Source organism: Balaenoptera ricei, chromosome 20, assembly GCF_028023285.1.
Source record: "Balaenoptera ricei isolate mBalRic1 chromosome 20, mBalRic1.hap2, whole genome shotgun sequence".
NCBI classification, from domain to species: Eukaryota; Metazoa; Chordata; class Mammalia; order Artiodactyla; family Balaenopteridae; genus Balaenoptera; species Balaenoptera ricei.
The window spans coordinates 8,971,161-8,997,070 of record NC_082658.1 but is presented as its reverse complement, the minus strand read 5'-3'; the positions used below and the strand labels follow the sequence as shown (position 1 = coordinate 8,997,070).

The 25,910-nt window shown below is 58.7% G+C and overlaps 1 protein-coding gene across 7 annotated transcripts in view; it reads right to left on the bottom strand.

Annotated features, from left to right (window-relative positions):
• SEPTIN9 (septin 9) overlaps positions 1 to 25,910 on the bottom strand; it is a 195,344-nt gene that overhangs the window by 51,395 nt on the left and 118,039 nt on the right. Inside the window, exon 1 of one of the 7 annotated variants that reach the window (XM_059908653.1) lies at positions 15,904 to 16,005. The exons of the other annotated variants lie outside the window; for them this stretch is intronic. The gene's annotated coding sequence lies outside the window, so the exon portion shown is untranslated. Of the gene's footprint in view, positions 1 to 15,903; positions 16,006 to 25,910 lie in introns of those variants that run through there. 7 annotated transcript variants of the gene reach the window in all.

Here is a 25,910-nt window from a genome sequence, read left to right as displayed (position 1 = left end):
ACCACTTCCTAACCGTATCTGCTTCATGCTGCTGCTGCAACAAATCACCACAGCGTGGTAACTCAGAACAACACAGGTTCCTCATCTTACAGCTCTGGGAGTCAGAAGTCCAACACAGGTTCACCGAGTTAAAACCAAAGGCTGGTTCCCTCTGGAGGCTCCAGGGAAGAATCCGTTTCCCTGCCTGTTCCAGCTCCTAAAGGCCGCTGCATTCCTTAGCTCCTGGCCCTCCCAGCATCTTCACAGCCGGCGTGGCCAGTGGAATCTCTCCCACACCCCATCACTGATGCTGACTCGCTTCCCTCCTCCCTCCACTTCTAAGGACCCTTGTGATTACACTGGGTCTGTGTGGATTAGCCAGGATAATCTTTCTAGATTATCCTGGATAATCTCCCTATTTTAAGGCCAGCTGATCAGCAGCCTTGATTCCCCTTTGCCTTGTGACCAGACATTGTCACACGTTCTGGGGATTAGGACAGGGGCATCTTTAGGAATCATCATTCTGCCGACCCCACTAACCCAGGTCCTTAAAGGAGATGAAGGGGAGGATGGCAGGCCCAGCAGGCTGCCTGCTTGTGTTCAAATCCTGGCCCCACCACTTAGTAGCTGAGGGACCCAGTTACGCACATCTGTAAAATGGGATAATGTACCTAAGAGGGGCTGGGGGCTGCAGAAGGTCCTCTCCAGAAATTCCATCCTCAGCTCGTGACCAATGATTCTTCCAGGACAATGTTGGGGTTCAGCTCGGCTCTCCCAGCGTGGTGCTTGGCCGCCCCAGAAGGGTGACAGGCCACGGCCACAGCGATGGCGGCAGCCGGCTTGTCCGCGGTCTCCTCCCTCACCAGAACCACTGGAAGCTAGTGCAGTCTGCCTCCCTCGCTGGCTCCCTGGATGCCAAGCTCCTCCCACCTCCCCGTGGGACCCTCTCGAGCACAGAGAGCCCCCTTCCACCACCGGAGAGAACTGGTCACAGCCAGTTCACAGTAAGGCAGCCTCGTGTCCAGCGAGATGAATTTGGGATCCCCGAGCCCAGGTTGCTCCCGCTTTGTGGCAGAGAGGTCCCGGGGGTGTGGGGTGCGGGACGTGGGCGAGGGATCAGTGCTCTGCTCCTGGGAACCAGGCCACTGGTTCCTGACAGCCCGAACCACAGACCTCACTTCTCTCCCAGCGGTCTTACTTTCCAACCACTGCTGCATCAGGCATCCACGCTGGACAGGCCGAGGGGCCCCACGTCACAGCATCACAGTAGCTGCCACACAGGGAGGCAGAGAGAGAGAGAGGGGTGCTGGGCTGTGTGGCCTTGGGGAAGTCACTCTGCCTCTCTGGGCCTCTCATTTCCTCCTCCATAAACTGTGGCATCAAGGCCAGGGGATCCCATGAATCGTACCTGGATGCATTGCCTCCTGCACCCACAGAGGACAGAGACCAGCTCACCAGCCCCTTCCAGCTTTGGTCTGGAAGACAAAGCTTCCAGAACCCAGTGGCACCCCCCCGCCACGTAGTGGCCCCCTGGCCTTTCCCCTGGCGTCCTCCCAACACCAGGACAGTCAGCCCTCCCTGCAGGGGCATCGGCGGCCTTCAGTTGCTCCCAGGACCTGGCCTGGCTGCCGGGAAGTGGCTTTTGCCCACGCCCGCCGCAGCCTCCACGGAGGAAGGCCAGTTCTGCCAACAGGAGGCCGTAGGTGGCAGGGGCCAACGGGGCCAAGCCATTCTCTTCCGCAGGGGCAGGAGGGAAGTGGAGGAAAGCAGGCACGTGATTCCAGCCTGCGGTTCTCAGGGGAAGGGCGAGCCGCAGCAAAGGGAAGCAGGGGCCCCGGAGCTCAGTTGTGGGGGAAGGGAAGGGACTCTGGCCTCACCGCCCCCCCCCCCCTGGCTCCCACCCAGGGCCTCCGACTCCTGCAGGACCCTGCCCCCATCCTATCTCAGGGGAGAAAGTGAGGCTCTCTGCGTTGCCAAATTCCAGTAATGAATCCCACATTCATTCCGTCCTCTTTGCTTATTGGAAACCCTCCCTCCGCCTTCTGGGTTCGCTCTGAACAGCTGGTCTGCAGAAGTCGGTGGAATTGAATATGCAGGGTGGCTGGAGGTGCCTGAGCAGAAGAGCTAGCTCTCCTCGCATCCCCCGCCCACCCCTTCCTCTGAAGAGGAGGCCTCCCAGTTCCTGCCCTTTTCCTGGGAAAGCTGGAGAGGGATCCACTGTTAACTCTTTCACTTCCTGCGGGCATCCTCCCCATAGAGGCCGGCAGGGCAGGAAGGCAGCGGGGCCCGGTGGACTCCACGGCCACCGAGCTGAGGAGCCAAGCGTGGACAGCAGAGGCCGCCGCCCTTCCCCGACGCCCCAGGCATGAAAGCGCACATGGTCAAGGCTACGTACGAGGACACACGCTCTGTTGGGAAAGGGTTTTTCTGCTCTTGCCCTGCACGAGGCAGACAGGGCGCGGATTTTGCAGGTGGAAGAAAGGAAGCCCCAAGAGGTTGGCGCCTCACCGATTACACAAAGGCAGGGCTCAGACACCCATGGAGCTGCTTGCAAACGCGTGCTGCTCTCAGACACGCACACAACAAATGCAAGAGGTGAAGAGCTGTGAGACGCAAAGGCACCCGCAGAACTGTAACAGTTCATTGGCGCGAAGGCGTCCATCTCCCCACAGCGGGCCCACATCGATCTGGTATTAATGTCTTTCTGGAACGACGTGTGGGAGACTGGGCTGTGCAGACCAGCCGCTGCTGGCACCTCTGGCCCCACCCCAAGGATGGGCAGGCCATTCCGCCTCCAAAGAGGCAACGGCTCAAGAAAGGCTGCAGCACCAGGGCCTGGGAGACGTGACTCCACCTCTGCCACTAACCCGCTGTGTGACCCTGGCCATGTCACCAGCCCTCTCTGAGCCTCAGAGACAAGAGGGAGTGAAACCAGAGGTCTGAGGAGGTTTAGGGGCTCTGGAGTCAGGCTTGCTGAATTCCAACCCTCCTCTGCCACACCCACCAGCTGTGTGGCCTTGGGCATGTTGTTTAACCTGTCTGTGCCCTGGGTTCCTCATCTGTGAAATGGGAACAATGACAGAATGGACTTCACAGGACCAATAAGAGGATTAAATGAGGTACTGTACTTACTCCCGGTAAAGAGCTCTGCGACCGTGCAGGTTCCACAGGCAGCCCTGGTTACTGACCGCTGCTGTCCCGGTCATCAGAGATCCTGTCCGGCCTTGGCAACCCGAAGCCCTGGAGAACGGAGGCGGAGCACCCCTGGTCCTCTGCTGCCCTCCTGTCCTCTAGGCCCTCTGCTGATGGCGGCCACAGCTGGAGCCCAGCCGTGGTTCCCAGTGACCCACCACCCTCCTGAATTAGCCGTCACAGAGGCACCAAGCCCGTCAAGTCCAGATCAAACCATCCCTCCTCGTCCTCATCAAACCCACGCCTTACACTCCCTCCTCCCAACGAGTCTTTACTTCATGTGTGTGTGTGATGGGAGGTTGCGGGGGGAGACACAGGGATGCCTCGGACTTGAGGACGTGAGGCTGCCAGAGTAAGCCAGGGCGGCACGGAGCTGCCCGCGGCCGTGCAGGGTCTCCCCGCAGGCCGATGGGGCCCTGCCACCCCTGCCCGCCACACCGCTCCCTCTATGTTGAATGTTCCCTGTCCCCTTCTGCCCCTCCCTCCAGCGATGCTCCCAGCAGCCCTGCCGGGAGGACAGGATGAATATGGCCCAGGCAGGGGAAGTGCGGGGGAGCCCCGGGCACACGGCTAACGGGCTGGAGCCCAGAGCCCGAGCTGGTCCTGCCACCATGCTGCGTGGCCCTGTTCTAGGGAAGCTCCTATAGGAAGCAGGCCAAAGAGGAACAGCCCGGATCAAGGGGGAAGGAGCCTGCCTCTCCCAGCGAGCAAAGGCAGCTCGGCCTGCAAACACCAAGCCAAAGGCCCTTGAACAAGTGGGAAAAGTGAGAAACACACACGCAGATGGGCTGCAGCTTAGTATTTCTCCTGCCCCACACGCGCACACACACACACACGCACGCGCGTGCACACGCACAGTCTGGTTTTTAAACCCAGAAGACGAGGGCTGTGCGCTGGGGAAGCCCCACCCCGCTGGTCGGGGAGGCAGCACACAAGCTTGGCTCTGGCCGTCCACGGAGCAGGGGGCGGAAGGCCCTAATTGGTACCATACGCTCGTGCAGGGAGCAGGAAGGGGGCAGGGAAGGAAGCCGACAGGCACACGAAGGGCCCAGGGAGGGCAGGCTGGGGGCCGGGAAAGAGCGGGGTGCCCTCCCACCCACCCCGCGGGGAAGGGGGTGCAGAAGGGCAGCCCGCCCCCTTCGTCTGCCGATCTGTCCCAGCGTTTCCTTAGCTACAGCCTGTCGCTGGGACAGCTGGATTCCGCTCAGGGGTCAGGCTCCAGCCCGAGCCAACCCTCTCACCCCAGAACGCCAGCCGGTTGGTGCCATGAGCCGCAGCTGCTGCTTCCAGCGTGGCTGGCCGGCCCCCGTTTCAGCCTGGGGTGGCAGGTGGGGCCTGGCTCACCCGCTTGTGGTAGCTGTAGAGGCCTGGTCAGGAAGGCCCGGTCCTGATGGCACCGTCTCTACTCGGACCCCAGCTAGTCAAAGGGCCTTGTCCCGCCTTGCTCCCTCTGCCGAGGGACAGTGGCCACAGAGCACACGCGGTCCCTCCCTCCTCCGGCCCCGCCCTGCCCGGCCGACCCTAATTTGGTTCAGGGGTTCACTCTCCTCCCTGAGCTGCCCGGAAACACTGTGTGCTTCGGGGCAGGAGCCATCAGGTTGGGGCTCAGCCTATGCCCGGGGTCTAAGGGAGGGCGCCCGGGGGCTTGGGGGGAAGGTTTCCCGGCTTGCGGACGAGGCCCACAGGAAGGGGGCTCGGCTTCCTCTGAATGCGGCCGTGTTGGCAAATGTTGCAGCGTCTGTGACCGTGGGGACCAGCCGGGAACAAAGCCACACCCGAGGATGGCCGAACGCAGGGTCCTCCATAGCATCCTTGGGCTGCCCAGGCTCCGGACTTCTCATTTTGTGCAGCAGCAAATTCTCCTTGGAGCTCAGGCCATTCTGAGTTAGGGTTTTTCTATTACTCGAAGCCAAAGCCTCCTGTCGTAGCAGCTGAGAGCACAGCAGGCCAGAGCAGCGAGGGAGGAAAGGCCCTGGCCATCAGAGCAGGAGATGACCAGACTCCTGCAAAGGGCCGTCCAGACACACCGCCACCTGCCCCCACTGCCCCCTGCTCAAGCGGAGGAGGACAGAAGTTTCTGGGAGGAGGGACTCCAGGGGAGCCAGCCTCCCTCTCGAGAAAAGTGACTGTGCTCTGGGCCGTGGCTCCCAAGCCAGTAACTGTTCCTGCAGCCGCTGAGTGCCCCCCTTGATGGCTTCCAGAAACAGCATTCCATCCACAGTTGTCAGTGTCCGGAGATCCAAGAATATTCTCAGAACAGCAACTACGACCAAAGCTAACACTGAGTGAGTGCTCACTCAGTGCAGGCCCTGTTCCCAGAGCCCCAACACGCAGCCCCCTTAGGTCCTCAGGGCAGCCCCATTCGAGCCTCCCTATGGCTCTCCTCCTTTAACAGATTTGGAAACGGGCACAGAGGAGCTAAGCAACTTGCCCCAGGTCACACAGCGAGAAGGGATAGAGCTGGCTCCCTCCAGAGCTGGCCCCCTTCCCTGCTAGCTTTCCAGTGTCCCCCCTGAGGAGGGGGCAGTGGCGCAGCCTGGTGGGCCAGTCTCCAAGATCATCACATTCCCATCCAGAAACCCCGGGGTCAGGGAGTAGGGCATGATCCTCAGCTCCAGGCCTGGCACAGAGGAGGGCTCAGCAGGTGAATGAATGAATGAACAGATGAATGAGAGCCTGACCATGGAGGAGAGCAACAGGGATGCAGACAGAACACAGTGAAAGTACCATTTACCCCAATGGCGGTGGCGATGCCAGGCCCGCCCTAAGCCCTTTGCGTGTATGAGCAAGCTTGTTTCTCACACCGTCTCTTGAGCGGGCGTCTCTATTAGCCCATTTTACAGAGGGAAACAAAGTATGTTGGCCAAGGACATGCTGCCAGGAAAGGTCATGGCCCAGACACTGGCCACACTCTCACTCACACCGCCTCACAGATAACCCCCTGGAATACAAAGTGACAGCATCCAAGCATCCCCTCCCTGCCCACCACCCTGCGCTGGGGTCCACCCTCTGCCAAAACTCCCCAGCCTGTTTCCAAGTCCCACCAGCCGCGAGATGGTTCTTCAACTGCCCATACCCTCCTAGGGCAATTTATCCCCATCCCTTTATGAGGCAAGGCTTGGGCCAAGAGTGAGGAAAATCTCCCAGTGAGGGGCGGTCTTGTCAGTGGCAGGGAGAAGTGTCAGATCCCACTTTTGTTCTTTAAAAAAAAAAATCATTTGTATTAAGTATATGTGTAGGGAAAAGACAGGAAGAAAACCCCAAAACGTGAACAGTGCTTATTTCTGCAGAATGCAATTATAACTGATCGTCTTATTTATGGCTTTCGAAGTAAATTATTTTTGTCGTAAGGAGGCATAATTTTTAAAATCGCAATAAAATTGTTTTTCAACCAGGAAGATGGATGCTTCTTAGCTTCTCAGAAGTCCAAACACCTGCCCACTGTATCACCTAGACAAGTGGATGGAACGTTCCAAGGATCTGTCAGCCAGGCACTTCCCCGGGTGGCTCCGAGGGGCCAGGACCCTCCTCCATGTGCAGAGCTGAGTCCTGGCTCTGCCGGCCCTGCCATGAGGTTACTTCCGCTGGGTTGCAGGGAGGATATGGGTTCAACCGGAGTTTGTGTCAACACAGCTCTGCTTTGTCCACAGCCTGGTGGCCCCCCACCCCGACTCCACCCGGCATGACAACCCCGGGAAAAATGTTAGCAGGGAGGGAAGACACTGTGGGTGTGATGCGAGAGACTTTCCAGGGACAGATCTGTAAAAACTCCACTGTGCCCAGCCCTCTAGGAGGACTTGAGGCCTCCACTGCCCCCTACTGACCAGCCGAGGCTCAGAGAGGAAGCTGGAGGTAGAGTGCCCTGTGAGACCACAGCTGGGGGGACAGTGGCACCACCGGGGCAGGGAGAGAAGCTGGGGGCCCTGGGAGGGCAGCTTCTTACCTGGACCAGCTCTTGTCTCCAAAAAAGTCACTGTTCCTCCTTCTCTCGCCACAAAATGAGGCTGCCTGGGATTGAACACCGACTTCCCGGGTGAGAAGGCCCAGCTCTGCCTGGGCAGTGCACCCCACGGCCAAGCCCTCGAGAGCAGGCTCCCAGGGTCTGCTGTTGCCGCGGAAGAGGATGTGGGGCGTCGACAGAGCCCAGAAGCGCCCACGCTCAAGCCCGTTCCCAGGCTGTGCCGGGAAAGGATTTGACAACTGTGAGTGGTGGGGGGATGGGACAGGGGTGGTCACAGCTCTGCAGCGGGAGAGAAAGCAGGCAAGGAGAGCTCTCGTCCACTGTCCTAGTGACCGTCACGGCTCCAGGCTGGCCTGGACCACCCTGATGGGCCAGGCTCCTGCAAGGCACGTACAAGCTACGAGCCTCAGTGGGAAGGAAGGCAGGCCGCAGCCAGCACGCTCAGACCCTCCATTCGCCCTGTGCGGGGACAGTCAGGCACAGAGACAGCCCTGGGTGGGCCCCGTGATGTCGCAGCCTCACTCCTCCTGAACAACAACGGGGGAACGAACGGTACTCGTGTCACGGGACGAAGCCCAGCTCACAGGTGAGTGGTGATGCCGGGCTTCCCTGGCTCCACGAGCAGCCGGCACAGCAAGACCACCCACAACCCTGGAGGCGAACCCCGAAACGGCAGCACGGAGTGGGTACCAGAAGCCTGCCCCCAATCGGCCCCCGCCCGCCGTGTGGCCACCGCACGCCCCTCCCCTCTCTGGACCTGCGTCCCATCAGCTCTCAGGATCTCTGCGTGGCTTCCGCCCTCACTGCTTAGAGTGCCAACCAAACCCTGCCGACGCCTCCCTCGCCAGCTCGCCTCCAGCCTTTTATTCCCCAAACCCTTCCTCCTCCAGGAAGGAGACTGTCCCCAAACATATCCCCTAAGAGGCCACCCTTTTCTGATCACAGAAAACTGAAACGCAGCTTCCAGCCTTCCTGGCCCCTCCAAGAGGATAGACATCACCTGGGTGCCCGAAGCCCAGAGCAGCCCATCCACATCAACGTGCCATGGCGTTTTCTGAGGTCCCCTCGGATTCTCTGCCACCACCCCGACGATGCAATCATCCCGCAGCTCCTCCACCAACGGAGCCACGGCAGCCCAGGCGTCCGGCAACTTCCACACACAGCTCGCGCCGGTGCCAGCCCAGCGCCCCGCCAGGCGGCTGCAGGAACCAGTGGGCAGCCCAGGCAGGGCCCGTGAGTGCTGGCGACAGCGGCAGAGACAGCGAGCCTTCCACATGTGCCCACTGGCCCGGTCAGGCCGCAGGTGGACACAGCTAACAGCCACCAACCCACACGCTCAGCCTCGGGAAGCAGGCACATGGGGCGAGAGGCCTGCCAGGACGCGCCCATGAAACGTGGCCGATGCTGTCAACAGTAGCAGCACTTAGCATCTATCATACACTGACTGTATGCCCAGGGCTGCGCCATGGCCATCTCTTACGTTATCCCGTTAAATCCCCACATGTGTCCCCCATCTACAAACGATGAGATGAATTCGGAGTAGTTAAACAACCAGCCTGGAAGAGTCAGTGGCAGAACCAGAATCTGAACTCAGGCCCGGCTCCAGTCTCCCTCCTTCTGCCTTCCTTGAGCCCATCAGGCGCTGGCCAAAGTAGGCGCTTATTAAATATTCGTGAACTGCTGAACCCCGCCAGCTGGGAAGCACTCCCTCCCTCCACTGACATCCCACCCCCGCCCCCATGCTTCCAGCATTCTCCCTTCCAGCACTGCTGTCTGCAGCCCAGGCTCTTGCTGTGTGACCGGGGTCAGTGCACTAACCTCTCAGGGCTGCATCTTGAAAATGAGGACACAGCAACACCAGACTGCTTCAAAAGGTCATTGAGGGCGCACAGCTTTCCTTGAACCCCGCATATGCTTCCCCCACCTGCCTTGCGGGGTAGAGACGCCTTGCGGGGTAGAGACAGTTAGTTCCCCTTTTCCTAGATAAGGAAGCTAAAAGGTTCTGGAAGGCACCCAAGGTCACCCGGTTTGCAAGTGGGTGCACGGAGCTCAGAGCCCACACTCCTGTTTGTCAGCGGACCAGCCTACTGCAGTCACTGTATCAGTTGGGCCTGCTGGGCCATCCTGCTGGTGCTCAGAGGTGGGGCCAGTTCTCATACCTCACACTTCCTCACCAGTATCCCCCTGGGGCCCTGCAAAGGCCCTCAGGTCAGAGGTCCCACTTGAATCCTGGTGCCTGCTGTGTGACTATGGGCCAGCAACTCAGCCTCTCTGTGCCTCCTGAGATGCTATGAGGGCTACAGGAGATGCATGGAGAGCAATGAGCCCAGTGGCTGGCACGCTGGAAAGGCTGGACACGTGGCAGGTGTGGGGTAGGGATGACGGAGACTAGGATAAATGGATCAAACCAAAAAGGCAGACGAGCCTGGGGTGGGATGCTGATTAAACCAAGCCGAGCTGATCGGGACTCTGAAATGTCAAGCAGAGCTCCAAACAGCAACCGAGGTAGGGCCTGGGGTGACAAGGCCCTGGGTGCTGTCCAGGGCCCCCTCTCCCCACCCCTCGCCCGCCTGGTCTCCTCATATTCTGCAAATGGGATCACTCAGGGTCGCCCGTAGTCTCTCCCTCACCCAAGGCAGACGTTGCCAAACCAGAGCAGAAGGTTTTCCTTCTGGCCTCAGAATCCTTCTCAACACAGTGCTTCAGGCAGCCACGACCCAGGGACTGGAGCCAGCCCTGCACTTCAAACACATTCACCCAGCTTCACCAAGAGCTAGAGCCGGGCCGGCCGGGGGAGGTGAAGCGGTGTATCCCCCATAAGGAGTAGGACGCCCGGCCCCAGACACTTCTTCCTCTGGGGGCTTCCGGAACTCACCCTGCCCTCTTGGTTCCCATGGTTCTACCCTCACTCAGCCTCTCAGAACCTCAGGCTGGGCAGGCTTCAGGGCCCGCTCCCGTCCCTTCCCTTCTGTTCCACTGTCCACCCGCGCTGGATTAGTCCCCCAGAAACACCCCCCTCATCCTTCCTGAGGCACCTTAGTTGGTTGGTGGTTTTAGGGCCGCCCCTCATCTGATAGGGCTCCAGCGGCCTGAGCAGACAGGCCCACTCCACACTGAGTTGCACCCACGGGTGTCATTACTACCTCCAGCCTTTGCTCAGCCCGGAGCTCAGCCTCCCTGGGGACTCCGACTCACAGGTACTTCTCTCTCTGCCTCTTACTTGTGCCAGCTGTCGCTGCTCAAGGCTGTCTGCTGAGTTATGACAATGCCCCTTTGCCCTCTGTCCTAATTTGGCACCAAACCTCCCACTTTCCAAGGCCCCCCAGATGCCACTTCTTCCAGGAAGTCTTCCCTGATTGTTCCAGCTGGACAGAGCCCGCCCTTCGGTGCTCCTCTAGCACTCAGTAGGCACCCAACAGGCATGAACTGGGCACCGCCGACATGTCAGGCCCTGGGGACACAGCCAGCTTCCCCAGACCTCCTGGAGCTCACACTCAGTGTGAACAAATCAGTGGTAAGAGTCTTGGGATCCCACATAAGCAAGCAGACAAGTGTATAAGCAGGGACCCAAATGAGGCAGCCAGGAAAAGATGTGGGGAATGATGTCCCAGGAAGGAACAGGCTTGCTGGGGACAAACGTCTGTGTCCCCAGGAGCAGCCAGGCCAGGGGGTTGCAAACCCATGAGCAGGGAGTAGGTGTCCCAAGTATAGGAGGCACCCACGGGGATGGGAATGATCTGAACCGATTCTCCATCCAGGAAATCACTGGGACTGTCAGGCTCACCATGTCCAGCCCATGCACACCTCCAGGGGGCGTCCTTCACACACATTACAGGTGTGGACGCTCCTGGGGAAGGCGTAGGGGCCTTGGGGGCCACTGTGGGGAGCAGACCGCAGCGGGCAGTTCGGGGCGGACCGTCTCCCAGGCCCGGGGCTGGAGCAGGCAGACAAGGGGGCGCAGATCTGGGTCTGTTTTGGAGACGGCTGTGCCTGGTGGATGATTCCCAAACTTCTGAGGCCCAGGCAACTTGGTGGGCGGATAGGGTGCTGTTTCCCAAGCAGGCGGCCGGGGGTGTGGACTCAGGAGGAAATGGCTGAGCCGGGCTGTGCTGGGCTGAGAAGGCTGGGAGGCGCCCAGTGCAGCTCAGGGAGGGGTGGGCCTGAGGAGGCGACTCTGGAGCCGCCCCCTTCCCCTGCCCCCCATCCCCGGAACCCTTGCTCATCCCCATTCACTGTTCTGTGCCACGCCCACCTGGGTGAACACAGACCCTAACTTCTCAGAGGGACCGCCTCCCCTCACGTCACACCTCCTCCTAGATGAGGACACACAGGCAGGAGGCCTGGGTCTGTCCAGATCACAGGACCAGGGGCAGGCAGAGCTGGGCTACCGCTACACTTTCCGGCTCCAAGCTACACAGAGGGCTGTGCTCCATGCATAGACCCCGAGCATGGTGCAAATGTCTGCTGGACGGGTTGAGGGGTGGGGGAAGGACGGGGTGGGGGGGGGTGGGCCTGTGCGTAACTGGAGGATCGTGCGCAGGGCTGGGGAGTTTGCTTGACCGCATATGGAAGTGCAGTGTGCAAAGTGGACGCTCTGCCCCGAGTGAGCTCTCCCTCCATTCCCGGGAAGTGTGACCACCGCCCCCCCCAATCCTGCCCCCCTGCTGTTCCTGGCGCCCTGCCCTCCCCCAGAGCAGGCTGACCTGCACCATGTGACCCGGGCCTGGGAAGATGGACCCGGCTGTGGGAGGTCGTGTTGCCTGGGGACTGAGCGTGCAGGAGGACCCAGCTGCACAGGAAGCCGGGCCAGAGGCCTCCAGAAGCCTCAGGGTTTCGCAGGCTGGACTCCCAGGGCCTGCGGCGGTGGGGCCCTCTTCTGCCTGCAGCCGGGAGCCCTTGACCCACACCTGCAGGCTCCAGAGATCCAGGAGGGGGGATGTGGCTGTGTCCCCAGGGTGGCTGCCCGCCCGGGGTGCGACTCTGGCTGCAGCCCCCGCCTCTCCTGGCCCCATTTTAGCCATGGGGGGGCCGCCTGTGCACAGAAGGAGCCTCAGCCGAGCTGGCTGCCCCAGGGGCACAGAGACCACGCACCTAGTTACAAACCAGCCGCGGCTCTGGGGTCAAACGGCCCTGTGTTCAGAGTCAAAGATGGATCGGCCACTTCCAGCTGTGTGGCCAGGGGCAAGTTACTCAGCCTCTCTGTGCCCCGGTACCTTCTTTACACACCGTAACAGTAACTGTTTCTAAGGTTGTTGCGCAGAAACATCCCAGGAAGCACATAAAGCTGCTTCCAGCCCAGCACTGGAGCGTGTAAGTACGCAGTAAGCGGTCACTGTGATTAATGAAAAATTAATAAAGGCTAGGAAGGGAATGACAGCCTCCCCGCGGTGTCCCTAAAATGGAAACAAATCTGTGCAGCTCTCAAAGCAGCAGAACTCAAGCCAAGGGCAGGCTCCCAGGTCTCGCTTCCAGCTCGTCAGGCAATTCCCCGGCAGAACATTCCCTCCTGGTTGCAGGCAGGGCCCAGGGCAGGACGCCACCTCCAGATAATCTCAGAGCTGGCACCGGCTTCGCAAGCACATGGTTGGACTTTCCAGATCTTTCCTCTCCTCTCTCTGACCTTCCCCTACTCACTTACCCCCAACACACTTTCTTACTCACTCTCTCCTTTCATTCCTGTTCAAAAACAAAGAATCGAGGCCAAATGTGACAGCTGGCTCCCTGGAAAAGTTTCTCTGCAGCGTGACCGGGTGGCAGTTACACTGCAGGGCGTGTGGTGGTGGGAGGGCTCCTCACTGCAGAGCCAAGGACTGGGGGCCGGCGGGGGGTGGGGTGGGGAACAGTGGGGGTCACGAGCCCCCCCCCATTAGGGCCTGGCCTGGGGCCACATCTCTAAAGCCTCCTGGGCAGACTGCACACACATGGTCACAGGCGCTGCGTCAAGTCGGCCATTTTCGGGGGTGGGGTAGTGCTCAGGGTTAGGGCTAGGTTCCTGAGCAATCAGTACACAGAACTTTCAGGGCGACTGAAGCTTCTCATCTTCTACCCACGGCGTAGCCAGGAGGCAGATGTGACCTCAGAGCCCACAGGTCTTCCCGGTGCCCACCCTGGAGCCGAGCCCTGACCAGGGTCCCAGAGGGAGGAGGGAAAAGCCTTAGAAGGCGCGGGGGAGGGGTTAGAGCCACGTTAGTAACTTTCTCTGCAGAGCTGCCCCCACGCCTCCCTCACAGACCCTGGTCCCCAAAAGGCTGGGTTTGGGCCCAGGAAGCTGCATTCGGATTCAGAGGTGCCCACCGGGCTTTGGAAATACAGGCCTGGAGGGTAGAGCTCGGACCCAACAGGTACTAAGAGAGCCCTCTGCTGTGGGGTCTCACCCCGTGGGTATCAGCTTCCCCATGTCCACGTGGCCAGCAGCCTCGCTCCCTGGGACCAACCCCAAGCAATCCTGGGGAAGGAAGGGCTGCAGGGGCAGGCGAGGGTGGGGGGAGATAGTTTGCCAGGGTGCCCTGGCCCCTCCAGGCCCTTACTCTCACTCAGCTGCTCCCACCTCGGGCCCCCAGGCAGAACTCTGGGGACCTGCTCCCGAGGCCCAGGCCAGAAATGAAGGGAACTGGGGACAGAAGCTCCCCTCCTCATCCCCTGGGCCGTGCTGATGGGCTGACCTCCCAGAAAGCCGGGCGGTGGCCGCTACTGTCCTGGCCGCCCTGCCCGGCCCCGACGGAGCGTTGACGAGAGTGAAGATGCTGTGTTTCCAACTGCTTCTCCACCTGCCTCTCCTTCTCTCTGATGCCCTGAGGGCACACCACCCTCCCCCACCCGTCCGCCCGCCCCCCCCCGCCATGGTGTCCAGCAAGCACGGGCAGGGCCTGGGCTGTCCAAAGTAATGGCAATCAAGAGCTGAGCCAATCCCTGGGAGTAAGACCTGTGCCCTAGTGAGGTTAGTTAGAGGAAGCCCCCAGGGAGAGACGCCCGCACTCACGGGATCCCTCCTCCGCCCATCTCAGCGCCTTGCTCAGCCCAATCAGGGGAACCACTCCAAGCCCCAGAAAGATCAATAGCCCGGGCGAGCCTGCAGAAGCCATGCTGTACATAAGGACAGCCTCTCTGGGACCCGCAGGGACCTGTTCCAGGGCGAGGGAGGGACGACGGTCTCCCCCTCTTCCAGTGCCGACCAGGAGACTACAACCAGGGGTCTTAATTCAGCCCCTCCCAACCAAGAAGGCACACCGCCCCTCTGCTCCGCCCCCAGCCCAGCCAGCACATCTCTGGCCGGTTCTTCAGCAACACTCAAGCTGGTCTTGTGCGGAGGAACGGGATGGGGAGGAGAAAGAGGAGAGAGGATGAGACAGGCTGGGCTGGGCCGGGCTGGGCTGGGCTGGGGTGGTGGCAGCAGCCACAGCAGGTTCCCTGCAGCTGTGATCGGGCGAGAAACGGGACTTCCAATCTGCTCCCACTCACCCCGGACAAACAGCATCTTACTCCAAAGTCCAGGGCAGCTGAAGGGCTGGAGGAAGAAGGGGAGTACCAGAGTCCCTCCTTTCTAACTGGAGTTTTCTTTTCTTTCATTTCATCATCTCATGGCACCTTTTGAAAGAAAGAGGCCAGAGGAGGGTGCCAGCCTAGGCTGCTCCACACTCCAGCCCAAGCTTCGGGGCAGGGATCCAGCTTCATGCCTCAGCCCTGGTCCCCAGCCCTGAGTGGCCAGCGCCCAGCAGAGAGCTCCATCCCCCAGGGTTCAAATTCAGACTATTAACAACTGGGGGGACCTTAGGCAAGTGGCTGGAGCTCCCTGTGCCTTGATTTCCTAATCTGGAAAATGGGGTAATGAGAGCGCCTGGAAGCTAGCCTTATCCTGCTGGAGTTGTTAGGCTGGTGGTTATTATCAACCACTCGGCCTCCTTCTCCAGCTGAGATAAGGATTTCCCTCATTGTTGCCACAGGGATCTGGACCTGGATGGACCTGGAAAGTCTTCCAGTTTCAAAGTTCCATCCGGAAAGTGCTTGTGCCAGCTGGCCCGCGCAGGGGCCAGGGAAGGGGAAAGCCAAGGGAGGAGCGAAGCATGCAGAAGGAAGGAACAGCCAACAGCGAGGGCCCCCGCCAAGGCCGCACCAACCACGCAACAGGAAGGCGGCTCAGAACACTCCCCTAGCCCCCCCAAGCCTCGTCTGGATACTGAGGCGGAACGGTCCCGGACCTTCTGGGTCCAAACAGAGCCACCCACCACTGGAGCCAGAAGTCTCACTGGCTTGAAGGCCCAGGTGGGGCTGCCCAGGCATCACGGGGGCAGGTACCAAGGCCGGGGGACCCACGCCACCCACGGAGAGCACAGCGCAACTACCTGCCCCGAACAAGCACGTATAATAAGCAAGGGCTTGGGGCGGGGGGGTGTGGGGAGGCAAACTTGCTGCTAAATTAAATATCAAGAAATTCAGCTTCCAACTCACTGACCTAGGCTCTCTCGCCTGAACAGAAAGCCCATTGACAGAGTCACTAAATAAACCACCCCCCTCCCGAAAAGCTGGTATTGGGATTCAAGGTCCGCCCCCGTTCCTGCATCAGCTGGTCTATACAGCTGCCCTACAGCCTCTGCCCAGCCGCCTGTCACCCACCTGAGAGACACAGGAGTGGCCAGGCCCCCCGGCTGCCACAGGAAGAAGCGGGGCTGCGCCTCCCCGCTTGGCCTCTTCCATCCCAGCCTCCCCAGCCCCGCCCCCCCACCGGAAAACCACAGCCCCCCCGCCACGTCCTGGGGCTCCCAGGCCGAACTCACCTGGTGGGGGCTGGGGACAGAGGTGCCTGAAACCCAGGCGGGCAGTGGAGGCCGACACTGCAGGGCCTTGTTTCAGGAGGTGCCCCAACCCTCTGTAACCTGAGCCCTGGACGCCTCACCAAGCCAGCTCTTCCCGTCAGGCACCAGATAGGCATTAGTCAGCAGGTAAACAGGCAGGGAGCCACAGACCTCAGGAAGGCCTGCCTCAGACCCGCAAGAAGGAGAGAGGGCATCATCCCAGGGGTGAAAATAGAGCCCCCCCTCCTGGGCTGGGCCACTGGACTGTGCAAGGAAGTGGACCCGACTGCCAGGGGAACGGGCAGGGGTCACATCATGACTCAGGCATGCCCTGGGGTCACCAGTGACAATGGTGACCATGGGTGTTACCTACCCCCCAGCTGGGCTCCCCATCCCCGTGCCGAGGAGGGAGTGGACACAGCAAGTTCTGCCAGAGCAGGAGGCGGCGTCTGCAAGGGTGACCCGCCCCGTGGAGGGACAGAGCCCCTCTGTTCCCACAGCAGCCTCCTCGCACCCCTCGGGGGTCCCCCAAGATCTCCTGTTTCTGCCCCGTCAGAGGTAAGGCAAGGCGTGAAGTCTGGGTGACGACAGATGAGAGGAAGTGGGCCTGGAGACAGTGACTTAGGAGAACGGGCTTCCAGGCTGGCCTTCGCGGCCCAGGGACCGGGCGACTGGGGGGCTCAGAAGAAGGGAGGGGCGGGCCGCTCCCTGCGACATGCCAGCCAGCCCTCCCCACCTCCAAGCTGTGGCCGCCACGGTTAAAGTTCCAGCTCCTCCCGGGCCACAAGGGCCTCATCTCAGACCAGACACGCCCCCCGCAGCCGGTCCCACGGCCCTGCACGGGAAACAGGACGCACGGGTCTCAGACGATGGTCAGGGCTGTGCTCCCGCCAGGGCCCGGCCGAGCTGAGGCCGCCTGGAACCGAATATGCTGTTCGGCCAGCTCAGGGAGCCCCCAGAAGAAGGGCGCTTTGGGCAGAGCATCTGGAGACCTCACTGGGATAGACAGGAAAGGAGGCCCTGCTGCATCCTCGGGGCTTTGGAGGCCAGCCGGGCAGTAGAAGCCGGGTCAGCAGGTCCGAGTGGGCAGGGCTGCCTTCCCACCGTCAGCAGAAGGCCCAGCCCAGGCCCGAGCTCTGGGCCCCCTTTATCACTCCTCTTGCTCCCACTGGATCTCTGGGTGCGCAAGGGACCCTCCTCTCCCCGTCACACTCCATTTAGGGGGGCGATGCCTCGACACAGATGCCAGACGTCCAACAGCAAAATCACAGGCTGGAAGGGTGGTTGTACTGCTCCCCCCATCCCCACCCCACCGAGCTTTCTAGAGGAGAAACGCCAGCAACTTCCTGCCCCCAGGCACTCCCCACCCTGCCCCACCCTCCCCACTGCCATCCCTGGCAGGTGCTGCACTCTGCAAGTTCAAAGTCCTCAGCCCCTCAAACCTCAACCCTCTTGGGGCCCAGACCAGGGGGTGCCAATTTTAAAGGGACCGCCAGAAAACTCAGGAATCAAGATACATAATATTTCAATGCAATAGTTTTTGAAAATCAAACTTTTGCAAAAAATCCTTAATGAGCACAATCCAACAGGGCGGGATTCGGGCGAGGAGAGCGCAGCAGGGTTGTGCACGTGCCTGGCCCATCGTTCTTGAAAATGTGGATATTTGTTCATGAAGGATTTTGTGGGGCACAATTTTGATTTTTAAAAGCGTTGCATAAAAATACTATTTCTCTTGATTCCTGAGTATTCTGGCGCTCCCCGCCCCCCGCTAAATTTTGTGCCCCAGAGGAGTGCCCCACTTGCCCTAATCTCGGGCGTGTTCTTCTTGTTTTCACCCACCAACCTCCAGGGGTCCACACCCAAGCTCGACCTTGAACCCAGGACCACCTTGGTTAGGGTCACAACCTCCTGGTGCCAGCGATAATTCCTGAGCCGCCTCGCCTGCTTCACTTTCCTCTTTGGCCCTCACCACGGCTAATGGGCTTTATGTTTTACTGTTTGCTTTGTTTACCCTCTGCCTCTTCCCATCAGCACATAAGCCCCAGGAGGACAGGATTTTTCTCTGTATGTTCAGCACCGATGAATTCCTCAGCGCTGCGAACAGTGCCTGGTACATGTCAACGCTCAACCCTTCCTGAATAAACAAACACTCCCGGCACAATAATCTCTAGGAAATCTGATCAGGCCCTAGTGAAACACCTCTGGTGGATCGGCCCCATAACACAGCATCCAGCCCACCTCTGGCCCGGCCCGCCTTCAGCCCACCTCCTAGGCCAGCGTGTCCCAAACTGTGGGTCCTGACGCTTTAATGGGTCCTGAAGGCTAGTTAGTGGGTCATAACCAGCATTATTTTTTTACATTTAAAAAGAATACATTCGTACTAGGCAAAAGGTAGAAACAACCCAAATGTCCCTCAGCTGATGAACGGATAAACATGATGTGCTCAGTGCATAAATGGAATATTACTCAGCTAGAAGAAGGGATGCAGCCCTGACCCAGGCTACAACACGCAGGAACCTTGCAACACGATGCAAAGGGAAGGAAGCCAGTCACAAAAGACCACACACTGTATGATCCCATTTCTAAGAAAGGTTCACAACAGGCAAATCTACGGTCATTGTTTAGGGCTGGGAGAAACGGGGGTGGGGGACAGGAGGTGACAGCTAATGGGGACAGAGATTCTTTTTGAGGTGATGAAAACGGTCTAAAATTGGATGTGGCGACAGTTTCACAACCCTATAAATAACTGAAAACCATTGGATTGTACACTTTAAATGGAAGAACTGAATGGTATTATGTGAATTGTATCTCAATAGAGCTGTTTTTAGAAAATAAGAAAAGCTCCCCCATCCAAAGAAGTACACACAGCAAGTATGAAGGTGTAGCAGGCACACAATAAAGGTAAGAAGTACTCCATGGAAATATTGTTTCATTTGTATACACACCGCACACACACATCTACACATACGTGTGTCCTGGTTTGTGGTGTAAAACGTACTTCTTACTGGAGGCTGCAGCCCAAAATAAGTTTGAAAGCCACCCTCCGGGCAACATCAAACTCAGGATTCCAGAAAGCCAATGGCCCTTCACCTGCCTGGACCACTCTGCCCCCTTCAAGACCAAGGGCCCTACCCCCCGCCCCCCACCTCCAAGAGGTCTCTGCTGGCAGGGTTTGGGGGGCTCCCTCCTTGGGGTGCCAAGGCCCTCTGGACTCGTCCCTCTCAGAATACTTGTCACACTGCACTGCACGCATGTTTTGGAGGGAGCGTCCCCAGAACATGGGCTGTGTCCTGGCCACTGACGCGTATTCTCCTCTGAGGACAGTGCCAGGCCCAGGGCAGCAGCCCAGGTGCACAGACTGATGGTGGCAATCATGGGGGGCTGGCCCCTCACCACCCCCTCTACACACCACTACCTCTGAATGATCTGAGGGATTTTAAATAGCTTACAGGATGATTTTCTAGGAAAGAAACGTATAAAATAGGAGGAAACAAACCCCAAACTCAAACAAACCTATGGAAAAAACTTTTTAAAGGATGAGGCGTCCACAAAAGTATCCGGCTCAGATGGTTTCACTAGTGAATTCTTCAAACGTTTTAACACAGAGATGATCGTGTAGCCGCTTAAAATGTTCCAGAACACAGAGGGGGGTAAAGAAACGCATCCAAATTATTTTTGCTAAGCCAGCACGACACTGACACCAAAATTGATAAAAATAGCAGGCGCACACATGCCCGACACGCTGTAGACCAAGCTCACGCGTGTATATCCATGCAAGAATTGTGCGTCTCTACCTCGCTGTTTAAACCCAAATAAATTCCAATGGATTAATGATTTCAGTACATAAAAATGAAACCATAAAAGTACCAGAAGAAAACCTGAGTGAATTTTTTTTCTATGATTTTGGAATGCAGCAGGCCTCTAAGCAGGACATAAACTTCCACAAGAGAAAAGAAAAAGAATAAACTTGACAACCTAAGGGTTAAACATCTCTGTTTAGAAGAACACACTAGACACAAAATGAAAAGTTAACAACTGGGAAAAAGCACTTGTAACAGCTACAACAAAGGTGCACCAAGGACTCTTAAACAAACAAAAAAATCAACAAGAAAATGATTAACGACCCAACTGGGAAAAAAAGGAACCTAGGAAAGGAATGAGCAGGGAACCTAGGGCCTTTGGCCTGTAAACAGAGGAAAAGATCCCCACCCACCCACCCCAACTTAGTAAGAGATGCACAAAATAAAACACCCATCAGATAGCTTTCTACCTCTCCGCCCAGGGCAAGGCACACAGCACCTCTCTCTGTCACGACCAGAAACTGATGTATTTGCTTTAGAAGCCAATTTGGCAACATGGACCAAAATCTTAAATGCACACATCCTTTGGTGCAGAAATTCCACTCCTAAAGGTTTATCCAACATGTGCACATATATAAGCGTGAGGATGTTCCTGGAAGCCTCATTTATCACAGAGGAAGCCAGGCAAGAATGGCAGGACCGGGCTTCCCCGGTGGCGCAGTGGTTGAGAATCTGCCTGCCAATGCAGGGGACACAGGTTCGAGCCCTGGTCCGGGAAGATCCCACATGCCGCGGAGCAACTAGGCCCGTGAGCCACAACTACTGAGCCTGCGCGTCTGGAGCCTGTGCTCCGCAACAAGAGAGGCCGCGACGGTGAGAGGCCCGCGCACCGCGATGAAGAGTGGCCCCGCTCGCCCAACTAGAGAAAGCCCTCGCACAGAAACGAAGACCCAACACAGCCATAAATAAATAAATAAAAATTAAAAAAAAAAAAAAAAAAAGTATATCCCTAAAAAAGATGTTTGCTTTAAAAAAAAAAAAAGAATGGCAGGACCATGTCAGGGCCGAGGACGCAGCTGTTAGGAGGAATGTGCCCAATCTACATCCACGGTGTCATTAAATGGGGAAAACACACACAAGCAAAATCCAGAAGGACACACAGCGCGCCCCACCATCCACATGGGCTATCCCGGGGAAAGGGTGGGAGATCAGGAGAGACAGATTTCCTTTTCACATTTCATGTGACCTTGACTTTTTCTCTTCTACCAATGGTCACGCACTGCTTTTGAGAATTAGAAGAGAAAAAGGCAACGGGGCAGACGGGGCCGAGGGAGCCAGGGATACAGACCAGAGCATGGGCTACAAGCTCGGGGAGGGAGAGGCGCCGTGCAATGGCCAAGCTGCGCCCGTTCGTTAAATGAGGCTGCATTTGGTTTTCATTTATGAGCTTGTTTAACAAAACCTCCCGGGTGCTGGGCCTGCACTGGCGGTCCTCACACGTTAGCACTTTCGTTCTAACAACGCTGTGCAGGAGGAATGAGGCCCATTGCGATGATGAGAAAAAGGACTCAGAGAGCATAGGTCATCAGGCCAGGGCAGTCTGAGGGCCATTTCCCCCACGAACAAGTGGGCAAGGCCTCCCGAGTGGCTTCCTGCTGGAACATTCTGTGCTTCTAAGTTGTACCCTCTGTGTGTTATATTTTAGGAGGGAGATGGAAGAGGTGACCTTCAAGGCCACTTCCACTTCCCAATTCCTTGCTGGGACCAGCGCTGGTCTCTCTGATCTGCATTGGACAGACCAGGGATTTCCAAACCAAGTTCCCTAGAGCCCTGGGGTTCCACAGCGGTGTGCCCAGTGACAGCATGGGAAAGGGGACGGGAGGCCTCCCTGCTCAGAGAACTGGACGCTCAGTTCTGGACACGAGCTGCCTTTGCTCATTAACTACAACCGGTAACTCCGGGAGCCCCTGGGATTCCAGGGGGGCGTCTGTAACACCCACAGAAAGGCCCAGGTCAGGGAAAGCCAAAGTGGATAAAACATGGAAAGGAAGTCATGCCTGGACCCGAGAAGGGTCCCCTCCTCACCACCCACAGCTCTCAGACATGCGGCCCCAGGTCCACATTTAGCTACGTCAGGCCAGTGGGAACCACGTGGCGTCATCCTTCAGGCTGCCTGCTGGAACCCAGGGTCTGGGCAGGGCCGCCCACACTTCGGGGCGCCAGGCGGGGGTCCGAGCCACTCCTCCGGTGTTGAATGTGCCCTCTGTCCACAGAGCGTGGCTGTCCGCGCAGGCGTGTCCCCCGGACAGCAGCCCCATTGTGCCGACCCTGGCTCCCAGCAGCTGTCCTGGGCAGAGAGGCTGCGGCTGCAGACACAGCCCCTCTCCTGGCAGCTGCTCGGCTTCCCAGGTCAGGCACCCAGGAGGCCTCACCCAGCACCACGTGTCTGGGGCCCGGGCTCCATCCCTGGTCAGGGCTGCAGCCCCCAAGCTGCAGGGAGGCAGCGCCAGCCTCCCTGCCCGGCCCGCTCCCGCAGCTGTGCCCAGCTCTATGTAAGGCATTCCGCAGCTGCTCGGCTGCATTCCCTGGATGGGCCCGCATTCCTCCCTCCTCACCACTGGGCTGGGCTTGGCAGACAGCTGGAGGGCCAGCGGGGGAGGTGGGTGCTTTCTCCCGGGCCCTCCCTGCCCCCTACTCTGCCCCACCTTGAAGGAGACACACCTGGGCCTGGCCACCCCTCCGCCACATCCTCCTGTCCCCCCATGCATGGGGACTTCCTGCTTCAGACCGAGGTGTGCACAGGCCTCAGGGTCAACTCAGAGGAGAGCGTCTGTTCTTAAAAGGCAGAAAGAGAGAGGGACCCAATCCCCAAAGGTGAGAGGGTCCCTGGATGCCCTCTGGGGCCACGACAGGAACGGGGAGGAGCCCAGAGCAGAGGGGTCTGTCGGGCAAGACAGCCAGGCGGGAACATTCCTGCAGGAATATGTTATTTGTTACCTGAAAAAGGTACAGCCTTTTTCCCACCAGAATAGAAACACACAGCCCCACACAGAAGAAAACTCTCCAGGCTAAGGGCCCAAGGCACAGAGAGATTCAACTTCACTGCTCTGCTTTGCCAGACACAAACGAGACCCTCAACATTTATGAAGCTCCTGCCCTATGCCAGGTGCTGGGATGAAGGGTAGACAAGGTGCAGACCCCGGCAGTGGGGAGTCCACAGTCCAGGGACAGGCCCAGAGTGGACCCTGGTTAGTGAGGCGTCCTGCGAACACGGGGGGTGTCTAGGGAGCCTTTGCAGAGCTGGCCCTTCCTCCCTAAGCAGATGGCAGTCCCCTTCTCCCCACCTTCACGTTCTCTGATCCCCACACACACTTCTGGGGCACGTCACGGTCCCCCCACTTCACTGGCTGACGCCTTCCCACCCTTCAGACTCAGCTCAGATCTCACGTTCCCCAAAGCCTTCTCTGCCCAGCCCCCTCCGTCCCCATGTCCCTGTGCTTGTGGCCTCCCACGATTCCCCGTGGAAGTGAGATCTTCCCCGTTCTGCCCCAGCCCCTAACACAGGCCTGGTGCAGCAGGCACCCAGGTACACCCGGAAGGCCAGCAGGCTCACCTTGTTTGCCAAAAAGCCACGCTCACCACCAGAGGCGTAGGGGGCCTGACGTCCACCTTCCTCAAGGCTCTACCCACGACCAAGGATATTTCTAGATGTTTTTAGTCGTAGGAAACCGGAGGAAGACACTCGCTGCGTCTGCCCCACCCCCAATGTCACGCCCACATCACCAGGGACTCCTGGCACCACCGTGGACTGGATACCTGTCTTGGTTATTGGGGGCCGGGTAGGTGCAGCTGTACCTGGAGAGCTCAGACCCCCTACCACTACTGTTGCCTCGGGCCAGCAAGCCCGACACCTCCCTCGTTTGACAGATCAAGAAACTGAGGCTGGGGAGTGGGGGGCAGGTTGGGGGGGGACGCGAAGTGATGGCTCAGAACCCAAGAACTCAGCTGGGCGCCAGTCCGGGGACACCCCACTCACCACGCTGCCTCCCCCATGGCCTCCAATGAGCATCCAGAGACGGCAAAGAACCAGACCCACGAGTGAGCGGCCAGCGCCCGCCTTATAAGGCAGCCTTGGGGAAACTTGGCCGGTGGAACCTGGGGGGTGGCTCCCGGGGGAGGGAGAGCGGGGAGCCTGCCACACAGACACGGCTCCGGGCCCTGCAGCCCAGCCCCACCCAGAGCCACCCAGGTGGGGGCCGGGGGACCTGGGAGGGGAGGCAAGGCCGTTCCCACCCGGAGCCTGAGAGAGGAGCCGGGATGGAGGGTGCCAGGCCCAGGGACAGGGGCCAGCAGCCTCGGAAACCAAGAACCCGGCACGCCAGAGGGAGCGGATCAGACCTGTGGGTTCCTGGTTGACCAAAAAAGTATCTGCTTGATCCTTGGAGAGTCCCATGGGGTCCCTGCAGCCCCTGCATCTGCCTACAAGAGCCACCACAAAGCCATCCCCATGTCACTCCTCCAACATTGTTTTATTGAGCACCTGTTATGTCCAAGTCACTCGGTATCTCATGAGAGTCTTTCAAAAAAAAAAAAAAAGACAACAGCCCCAGCCTCAAGTAACCTAGAATCCAGTTAAGGGCATGGAGGGAATTCTGAAGAAGACACAGCAAACGTTAAGAGTGGGTATCGCTGGCTTACAGGTGAATTATAGTTTCTTTCTAATGTCTATAGTTTCCAAATTTTAAAGAAACAGTACTGTGAAAAACTGTTTTTGCATTAAAAAAAGACATCTAGCAGAGGAAAGAGGGTTCATACACAAATAATTTACATTCCAAGACAAACACATGATACTATACATGAGAAAGATGCAAAAAGGCACGGGAATCAGACGAAGTGAGGCTATTTCCAGTTAGTGGGAGAGGTGCCGTTTGAGCAGGACTTTGAAGGATGCGTAGGAGTTTGAAAAGCAGTGATGTGAAGAGGAGCAGGGCTGGGGATCAGGAGATCAGTGCAGAACCGTTGTGAGGAAAGGTGGCCAGTGGGAGACCATGAAAGGACCAGAGCAGGAGGAGCTGGGGAGCAGGGAGGTATGAGCTGGACAAGAGGGTGAATCCATTGTGGGGGGCGGGGGCCCGGGCGAGTGAGCAGTGAAGGCTCAGAGTGGGCACGTATTTCATCAGTGCTGTGCTTTAGGGAGGTCAATCTAGGAACAACTTAGCTGAGGTCCCAGGAGACCCTGTCCTGCGCCCACAGTCACAGTCTGGAAGGCTTCCTGGAGGTAGAGGCAAAGGGCTGAGTCTGATCAGAGGGCACAGAGCTCCCTACCTCCCTGATCCTTTGCCCCTGCAGCGCCAGCTGGCCCTCATGGGTAAGGGATAGTGAGCCCATGGAGGGCAGTCAGAGCAGGCCCTGCAGGCTGGGGGGCTCCTGGGAGCTCCCAACCCAGCCCCGCCATGGAAGCGCGGAAGGGGATGGGAGTGCCAGGTCTGCAGGAAAGATGGACAGGAAATGAGGCCGAGGGACAACCGGATCTGTGCCTGGAGGGGCTGGATAGGCCGAGACCAGAGGAGGGGGAGGGAGGGAGAAGCAGATGGAGCCTCAGAACAGGGGCTGGCGGGGAGCTAAGACCCGGGGCTCTGCAGAAGCCACTGCAATAGATGCAGGGAACACCCCTCCCTCGGGAAGACCCTACCCTCCACCTGGACTTGCCCGGGACCTCAGGACTGGACATCCAAGTGAGCAGGTGAAGGCCAAATTTCCCAGCCCACAGAGGGCCTTGCTTCCTCCCCGCCCAGCCCACTTCTCACCCCACGTTACTTCCAGGCTCACCCCACAGTGACTTCTGTTTTAAATGAGGAGAATCCTCCCAGAGTCATCCAAGCCCCCACCTCCTCCAAACCCGAGCATCCTTCCCCTTTGCAGTATCTGTCCAACGCCCCCGCCTGGTTCAAATGCACCTCAAGGTTCTCAACCTGTGAGTCCTGGTCTCAGACAGCCCCCTCCCCATCCAGCCAATAGGACATGGAGGGGCGGGCTCAGCACACTTGTGAGTTCACACGTGTGCACACCCATGACTGGCACATACGCCGACCCCCAGTTCGTGCTCCAGGGGCGGGAAGGCAGCCCCCACCCCACCCCAGCCCGTGGACCTCTCCACGAAGAGCTGGACTTCCATCTGCACAGAGAGGG